Source organism: Canis aureus, chromosome 21 (assembly GCF_053574225.1).
Source record: "Canis aureus isolate CA01 chromosome 21, VMU_Caureus_v.1.0, whole genome shotgun sequence".
Classification (NCBI taxonomy): Eukaryota; Metazoa; Chordata; class Mammalia; order Carnivora; family Canidae; genus Canis; species Canis aureus.
Window position 1 is genome coordinate 40,798,319 of NC_135631.1, and position 9,867 is coordinate 40,808,185.

General features: G+C 42.7%; 1 pseudogene; it reads right to left on the reverse strand.

Moving 5' to 3' along the window:
* Positions 1-855: 855 nt before the first annotated feature.
* On the reverse strand, positions 856-978 carry LOC144293524 (U2 spliceosomal RNA; annotated as a pseudogene).
* Between the last annotated feature and the right edge of the window lie 8,889 nt (positions 979-9,867).

A 9,867-nucleotide genomic window follows, 5' to 3' on the forward strand; every position in this document is an offset into this window, starting at 1 on the left:
TCACCACCTGAGCCGGAGGCAGACGCTTAACCGCTGAGCCAGTCAGGCGCCCCTACACTTCAATTTTTTTTTTCACTTCAATTTTTTTTAAATGTTAGTCACCCACAAAGACAACAACTATCAAATTTTCAGTGAACTGATTATTTAAATCTAGCACATAATTATCCAGAGAGTAGAAAGAAACAATGCTCCCACAACACAGTTTAAAAGGGGAAAACTGGGATGCCAGGGCGGCTCAGTGGTTGAGCGTCTGCCTTTGGCTCAGGTGGATCCTGGAGTCCTGGGATCAAGTTCCATATCGGGCTCCCCACATGGAGGCTGCTTCTCCCTCTGCCTGTGTCCCTGCCTTTATCTGTGTGTCTCTCATGAATAAATAAAATCTTTTAAAAAAAGAAAAAGGAAAACTATAGGCCAACCTGTGTCCTAATACAAACATCACATTAAGAGGCTAACAGGTAAAAGCCATATGATTACCTGACAAATGCAAAAAAAATCATTTGATAAAACTTAATATCATCTATAATAGTAAGAATTTTTACAAAACTAGAAATAAAGACAATTTCCTAAGAAACAATTTCTACCAAACAATACTTTTACCTATAATTGTGACATGTTAAAAGTAGTCCTTTGGGGTGACTGGGTGACAGGAAATGAGGAGGGCATTTGATAGGATGAGCACTGGGTGTTATACTATATGTTGGCAAATTGAATTTAAATTTTAAACATGTAAAAATAAATAAATAAATAATAAATAGTAGTCCCGTTAAAATAAAGGACAAGACAAATAAGCCCACCATCAGCATGTTCATTAACATTATATTAATAAAGCCAACACATAAAATAAGAAAAAGAAATAAGAGGTATAAGAATATGAAGAAAAAAACAAAGCTGTTACCATTTTATGATCGTAATTGCCCTCATATTAAACCAATAAGAACAGATACTACTCTTGATCTTAGTCAAAGGCCAAAAAGTGATATATAGTTGCCCTCATAAAAACCAAACAAACCAAAAATACAGGTGGAAATTTTTAGAATCGATAAGAAATTAACAAGATGTTTAGATTTAAGATCAATGTATTAAAGTTGCATTTGTCTATCACGGCAACAAGCAGCTAGAAACAATTTCTTTTTTTTAACACAATTTCAAAAAATATTTTTAATGATAGCAACAAAAATCATGATACTCAGGAATACATCCAGCAAAATATGTATGGCACCTTAATGGAGAACATTAGAAAACCTCATTGAAATACTTTAAAGATCTTTAAAACTGTAGAAATATACTATATTCCCTAATAGAAAAATTTAATATCATTAAGATCTGATTCTCCTCAAATTGTACGATCAATGAAATGCCCACCAAAATTTCATTAGAGCTTTCTGAGGAACTTGACTAGCTAATTCTAAACTTTTGTGGAAACACAGGGTACCTGGCTAGCTCAGTCAGTAGAGCATGAGACTTGTGATCTCAGGTTAGTGGGTTCAAGCCCCACACTGAGCATGGAGCCTACTTAAAAGATAATAATGGGATCCCTGGGTGGTGCAGCGGTTTGGCGCCTACCTTTGGCCCAGGGCGCGATCCTGGAGACCTGGGATCGAATCCCACGTTGGGCTCCCGCAGCATGGAGCCTGCTTCTCCCTCTGCCTATGTCTCTCTCTCTCTCTCTCTCTCTCTCTGTGACTATCATAAATAAATAAAAAATTTAAAAAAAAGATAATAATAATGAAAAATATAGATCTATAAAATTTTTGTGGAGGCACAGATGCGAAGAATAGCCATGATGCTCCTAAAAAAGAGCAAAATGGGAAGACTTACTCAATCAGATATTGATTTATTATAAGACTATAAGGGGATCCCTGGGTTGCTCAGTGGTTTAGCGCCTGCCTTGGGCCCAGGGCACCATCCTGGAGACCCAGGATCAAGCCCCATATCAGGCCTCCCTGCATGGAGCCTGCTTCTTCCTCTGCCTGTGTCTCTGCCTCTCTCTCTGTGTTTCTCATGAATAAATAAATAAGATCTTTAATAAATAAATAAATAAATAAATAAATAAATAAATAAATAAATATAATAATTGAGGGGTGGCTGGGTGGGTCAGTCACCTTTGGCTTGGGTCATGATCCTGGGGTCGTGGGATGGAGTCCAGAGCTGGGCTCCCTGCTCAGTGGGGAGCCTGCTTCTCCCTCTCCCTCTGCCCCTCACCCCTCTCACACGTTCTCTCTCTCCCCCAAATAAATAAATAAATAAATAAATAAATAAATAAATAATCTTTTTAAATAGACTATAATAATTGATATAAACAAACCAGTGAGGCAAAATAGAAAGCCTAGAAGTATATAAGTGCATTTTTTTTTGAAAACTGAAATAAGAAGAAATGGCATGATAGATCAGTACGAAAAAGTCAGTAAATGGTGCTGGAACATTTGCTTGTTGTTGGGAGATAATTCTAATGAGACTGGTGTTTCTGCATATCTTGTGAGCAGAAACACTAACTGCCTTTATTCCAGGCTGTCTTTTCAAGACTCTGTATAGCAAACAGTTTGGGAAGATAGAGACAGGATCTCCCTCTAGAGCAAAGAGTAGATTTCTGTATTGTTCAGTAATAAAGGTAACATCTCCCTCTAGGCTAGTCTGGCTCATTGCCCATTATAAAAGATTCAGGTTCCCTAAGGCTCAGGGTTCCTCTTCTGTAACACAACCCATTACAAGTATCACCCGGTCCTCTTCTCATGGCCCTTGTCTCATGTGTTCCGTCTGCATCCACAGATTGTGGCAGGCCAGCTTCTTAGTTTGCCAGTAAGGTTAAGATCACAGTGCTGGGACCCCTGAGTGGCTCAGCCGTTGAGCATCTGCCTTCAGCTCAGGGTGTGATCCCAAGTCCGGGATCAAGTCCTCATCAGGCTCCCTCTGTCTGTGTCTCTGCATCTCTGTGTGTGTGTCTCTCATGAATAAATAAATAAAATCTAAAAAAAAAAAAGATAGCAAAAGCAAGGAGACAGGAGGAAGACTCTTTCTGTTGTTGGGATGAGGAAAGGTGCTGGCTGAAACCAGAACAGAGTTGGTGTTGCAGGCTGGATTTCCTGGGAAGCCAACTGGGGAAGATCAGGGTGAAAGTTTATTACACAGGCTCTCAGGCTCAGACTTGGGCAGAGAAGCAGCCGGGTAGGCAGGAGAAGGTGGGCTGGGATTATGGAAGCCTCCCCACGCAGGCCTCCCCTGACCCACAGGGAGCATAGATCTTGGATGGCATTTCAGGGTTGTCCTGCATCACATGACAGGGATGGGCTCCCATCATCAGTCCCTTTATGTGGGTTGCTTGCCCCCAGGAAGGGGGTCTGAGCATGGGTGTGGTGACTCTCTTCCACTGAGGACAGCTTCCAGAGAGGGCAGAGAGGCCTGTGAGGGGGCAGCTCAGCCAGTCACTGTGGGAATAAAGCCTGGGTCTCAAGAGGGCCCTGGGGGACACCTTGTGGCCTCTACCACAGACAGGTGTTTTAGACACTTGTTGGTGGTTTGGATGTGGAAGATGAAGAAAGGGAGCTACTGATTTCTTACTCTGAAAGTGATGTTGGTTCCTAAGATAGGAGGAAGAGGCGGAGGAGGAAGAGGTTAGAGAGATGGCAATCCAAATATGAGAAGAGTGTTGAGGGGGGTAGAGGTGACAATGAGGCTGACATAACAGCAATGATAGCCAACATCTGGACAACACCACATAGCCTATAGGTACTTTCATGTCCATTCACGTCATTTGCCCCCACAACACCCTGGAAGGTATTTTCATGCTCATCTAACAAATGAGTGCTCTGAGGCTCAGAGAGGCCAGATAATGTGCCCCTAAGATCACAGAGGACTAGGGCACCTGGCTGGCTCAGTCAGAGGAGCATAAGACTTGACCTTGGGGTCATGAGTTCAAGCCCCACTTTGGGTGCAGAGATTGCTTTAAATAATTAAAAAAAAAAAAAAAAAAAAAAAGATCACCGAGGATGGGCTTGACCACAGATGTCCTCACTCCTTATTTTGATAAAGGCTTTCAAAAAAAAAAAAAGGCTTTCAGATACGCTTTGGCTTTTACTGGTCTGTGGGCAGGAGTCAGCCTGCGGTTTGTCTTTCAAAAGTTATGTCCTGAAACTTGAGTTTCTTGGAGGGATTGGCTGGATTTCATTTCTTCCATGCTGGTTCTCTGCGACCCTTCTAGAGGGTAACTTGCATACGATCGCTACAAAGAAATAAAGAACGCATTGCTGAGTCAGTTTTTCATTTTTGAGAGCATTTCGCATCCAGGCACAAATGTACTGCCGTCTCTGAAATAAAACATTCATTCTCTCTCCAGGGTAGGAGACCAGTTAGATCATTAAACTCCGCCCTGAGAGGTGCCTGGGTGGCTCACTCTGTTAAGTGTCCACTCTTGGTTTCAGCTCATCATGATCTCAAGGTCCTGAGATTGAGCTTTAAGTCGGCTCTGGGCTCAGCGCTGGCCTTTTCCTCTGGCAAGAACTAAAAGGAACTTACCCTCAGGGACAAATTGGCAACTATATTTGCAATTATGGACTAACGGCTGATCCTTGCCAAGCCAACATGGTGAACTGAAGGGATCCTGGAAAAATGTGGTTGTGATGTTCTCTTGCTGATGGTTTCTCAAGTCAAAACATTTACTTAAATTTTTTGCTTCCTCCAAAGCAGGAATTTCTAAAATTTTCGAAACAGCTTATTTATCAAAGCTTTCATTTTTTTTTTTTTATATCAAAGCTTCTATACTTTTCAGGATCTTTTTATTTTAAAGAACTTGTGATTCTTTACTAGATAATTAAAACCCATCTGGAATTAAATACAGTTGCCTTGGGGCGCCTGGGTGGCTCAGTCGGTGAAGGGACTCCCTTCCACTAGGGTCGTGATCCCCAGGTCCTGGGACCCAGCCCCACCTCGGGCTCCCCGCTCAGCAGGGCTCCTGCTTCTCCTTCTCCCTCTGCCTGCTGCTCCCTCTGCTTGTTTTCTCTCTCCATCAAGTGAATGAATGAATGAATGAATGAATGAACGAATGAGTAAATAAATAAATACAGTTGACCTCATCATGTCAAAAATGATGAAGTTGCTTTCCTAGAGCTTAGTTTACTGTAGATGTAGAAAGCAGTTGGATTTTTTAAGTTGATTTGTACTGCCACCTAGTGTTATATTTCGTTGCAAATTTCAACACCCTGTAGAGCATTTCTGTGGGTCCACTGTGTTACCCCTAAAAACATTGTAGACTCAAGGGTTGATGCTTGCAAATATAGAGAGAACTAGCTCCTCTGTGAAACAGACCAGTCCCACCGTATACTTGATAGGCTAAGAAAAAAATCTTAACATAAATATGAAAGGGAGCTCCCAATAGAGATCCTCTTAAACCACAGAGGCTCCTAACATTAGGTTTTTTTTTTTTTTTTTCACTTTTACCTTTAAATTTTACCACAATTATCCCACATAAGCCATTTCATTTCTCTTAGATAAATAAATCCAATCCTGGCTGATTAATTTAATGGTCACTCCATTTAGAAAGCCAGGATTGTGTAAAGGCCAAACACATGACAACTAACACAATGTTGTCTGGGTTCAAATCCTAGCTCAGAGGGGCACCTGGATGGCTCAGTGGTTGAACTCAAGGCTTGATCCCAGGGTCCCAAGATCAAGTCCCACTTTGGGCTCCCTGCATGGAGCCTGCTTCTCCCTCTGCCTGTGTCTCTGCCTCTCTCTCTCTCTCTCTCTCTCTCTCTCTCTCATGAATAAATAAATAAAATAAAAAATAAATAAATAAAATCATTTTTTAAAATGCTAGCTCAGAACCTGCAATGCCCTTGGACAAGTTATAAGGCCTCCATGACTCAGTTTCATAATCTGTAAAACTTACCAAATCTGCCTCAGAGAGTAGTATAAAAGACTACGTTCACCCCAGAAACTAACACAAGGTAAGCTCTCAACGGAAACACAAGGTACCATTACATCCATAGATCACTGGGAGTCTAATTTGCAAAGCCCTCCAGGATGCTGGGATAGCAGAGGATCCCCTGTTGTATCCCATTTGCAAATAGATCTTTAGACACACAGGACCCATGGTCAGGTCTCTAAATACTAGAAATACCATGTGACTCAGCAATTCTAGGTAACTACCTAAAAGAATTGAAAACAGAGATTCAAACAGGTATTTTTTTAAAGATTCTATTTATTTATTCATGAGAGACACAGAGAGAGAGAAAGTGAGGCAGAGACACAGGCAGAGGGAGAAGCAGGCTCCATGGAGGGAGCCCGATGCGGGACTCGATCCCAGGACCCCAGGATCACACCCCGAGCCGAAGGCAGATGCCCGACCGCTGAGCCACCCAGGCGTCCCTGGTTCAGTGCCCAAATCTTGGTTTGGCTCAGGTCACGATCTCAGGGCTGTGAGATCAAGTCCACGTCGGGCTCAGTGCAGAGGCAACTTGAGATTCTCCTTCTGCCCCTCCCGCTCATGCTTGCTCTCTCAAATAAGTAAATAAATCTTAAAGAAAAGAAAGAAATACTGTATCAGGCTGAACAGTACAAAGTACCCATTTAGCCCAAAGGACACATTAAGGGCTTCATGTGCCCCTGAAGAATAAGCCCAAGAGTCCCCACAAAACAGCCAGTGCACTTGGCGCAGGAAGTTGCCACCACTAGGACCTCATCCACCTGGCCCCCCACATCAGCCCGCTTACTTCTGGAAGCCAACCTCCAAGATGACCGCGGTGAAGCCTGCCCCCCTGGCACTCACAGCCCTGCATAACCTCCTCCCACAGTCCACCAGGGATGGTCTCAGTGACTAACAGCGTACAGCAGAAGAAGTGATAGGCCAACTTCCAAACTTGATTATAAAATACTATGACTTCTGCCTTGCACTGTCTCTCTTATCACTCACAGAGGCCTCAGCTGTCATGTTTTGAGGACATTCAGGAAGGCTATGGAAAGCCTACATGCTAAGGAACGGAGATCTCTAGCCAACAGCCAGCAAGGAACTGCAGCCCACCGGCACATGTGAGTGGTCTCAGAAGCCGCTTCTCCAGCCCCAGTCGAGCCTCTCAGGGACTGTGCCCTGCTGATCAGCTTGGCTGCAATCCCAGCTGTGGGCTCCTGGACTCTGGATCCTCAGAAACCACAGAAGATAACAAATGCTTATTGCTTTAAAGTGCTACCAGAAGGGGTCATTTGGCACACAGTAATGATATCTGTGCTACTAGCAGAAGAGCTGGAGTTTTGGAGATAAGCAGTTTCTTAAATACTGGTTCTGCCACTCCCTGGGCAAATGGCACCACTTCCCTGAGCCTCGGGTTGCTCACGAGCTCACGAGCGACTGGGGACATAACACTCGAAAAGCTGCATAAGGATCAAAGGAAAGGAGTTAGAACAGAGAATAGTCCTCTTTGCAACATTTTAAAGCTAGAGCAAAGAATTTCCTCAGGCTGGGGCGTCTGGGTGGCTCATTCGGGTAAGTATCTGACTCTTAATCTCGGCCAAAGGCAGCCGCTCAACTGCTGAGCCACCCAGGCGTCCCAGAGCATGCCATTCTTGATCTCTGGGTCCTGAGTTTGAGCTCTGCATTGAATGTAAATACTTAAAATATAAATGGGGGGCACCTGGGTGGCTCAGTCAGCTGTGCGTCCAACTCTCGGTTTCAGCTCAGGTCATGATCTCATGGGTTGTAGGAACAAGCCCCTGTTGGGCTCTGTGCTCACTGGGAAGTCTGTTTAAAGATTGTCTCCCTCTGCCCTTCCCACAACTTGCACACTCTAGCACACACTCTCTTGCTCACTCTCTAAAATAAATAAATAAATAAACCTTTAAAATAAAATGAAAATAAATTTTGTTTTATAGAAATACTTTATTTTTAAAGGATTTTATTTATTTATTTGACAGAGAGTGAGAGCAACCAGGGGGAGCAGCAGAGGGAAAGGTAGAAGCAGGCTCCCCACTGAGCAGGGAGCCCGAAATGGGGCTCCATCCTAGGACCCTGGGACCATGACCTGAGTGGAAGGCAGACGTTAACCAACTGAACCACATGGGCAGCCCTAGAAATACTTTTTAAAACCCTATCTGTGTATAGTATAAGAAAGTAGTTAAATTTTTTTAAAAATCACACGATGTATTTCAGCTGCTTCCCATGTATATAAATCATTCCGTAACCCGTGTGTGTGTGTGTATTTTTTTTAATAGCTCCACACCCCACTGGGGGCTTGAACTCTGAACCCAAGAGTCACATATTCTATCAACTGAGCCGGCGAGGTGCCCTATTCAATAGCCCATAAACAAGTGTTTATGAGGTACCCATTATACCCAAGACATTGTACTGCAAGGTATGAAACACGAATTTTCTTTATCTTCAAGGAATTTACAGACTTCTTTAGGTAAAATAACATGAAAACCTAAATACCATAAGATAATGCTATAAGTGAAGTTGCGAGAAAGTAAATGACTGAATAACACAGCAAACCAGATTGGCTTTGAAGCTATTTGGACCTTAATCTCAGATTTGCAGTCTTCTAGCTTTGTGGATTTAGGATTTAAGCAAAATTACTTACTCATCTGCCCTGATATCCTCATCTGTAAAATTGGGCTAATAAGGTATATGTTAATGAGATGCCTCAACAATTAGTTGTTATAAGGACCAAATATATATATACACATATGTATATTCATATATATTTATGCTCTATATTATATATAATTATTACATATATGATATATATATAGTGCCTGATAGAGGAGGAATGCTCCATTTCTAATATATAGGTTACAGGCTATTAAGAAGAAAGAAATAAACCAGGCTGGAATATGGAATATGCTAGGAGATAGAGAAAGTGGTTCTTGATTTGGCTTTAAGACCAAGCCAGCTTTATTTTTTGTTTTAAAGATTTTATTTATTTACTCATGAGAGACACAGAGAGAAGCAGAGACACAGGCAGAGGGAGAAGCAGGATCCATGTGGGGACCCCAAAATGGGACTCAATCCCACGACTCTGGGATCATGCCCTGAGCCGAAGGCAGATGCCCAACCACTGAGACACCCGGGTGCCCCCCGAAGCCAGTTTTAAATGATCTGGAATGAAATGTACCTGGCTGGCTCAGCTGGAGGAATGAGCAGCTCTTGATCTTGGGGCTGTGAGTTCAAACCCCACACTGGGTACAGAGATTACTCAAATAAACAAACAAACTTTAAAAAATAAAAAAATAAATAAATGACCTGAGAGGAGAAAGAAGGGGTAAGGTAGGAGGACCCAGCATGTTCTGAGCATACATGGGAATTGGAAGAATGGCCTTGACATCTCCCTGCCACAAAGACACTGCCACCAATAACGATTCCATTCTCTTTAATAAGGAATAACAACACTGGCTGACGACTTGGTGTGGGTTAACCCACTGAGTCCTCGCAACAATGCTATAAGGTAGTAAGGTAGACAAAGAAACTGAAGCTCAGAGTTTAAATAATGTGCCCAAGATCTTGTGGTTACTGAGCAACAAAGCTGGGCCTGAACCTGCCCAGCCTCACTCCAGACCTGGGGCTCTTAGCCACTGTGTTCAGCTTTCACTGGTTAATCAGTGATGCATTTTTCACTCTACTTAACATTTTCCCACCACCTAGCCAAATTCTGAGGCAACTGAACAGAAATCTCTCAGGAAAGGTAGACTAATTTTAAATTAGCTCAAGTTCATATTAAACCAACAAAACATTATCTAAATTTGTCCCAAAGTAATGACTCTTAACCTCTGAAAGTCTTCCAACAATTAAGGCCCTTCTTCCTAGAAGGATCCACCTTCCTAGAAGGATCCACCTATATACACAGATATAAAGTGTATATAGAATTTCAGGGATTTCCCGGAGCCCAG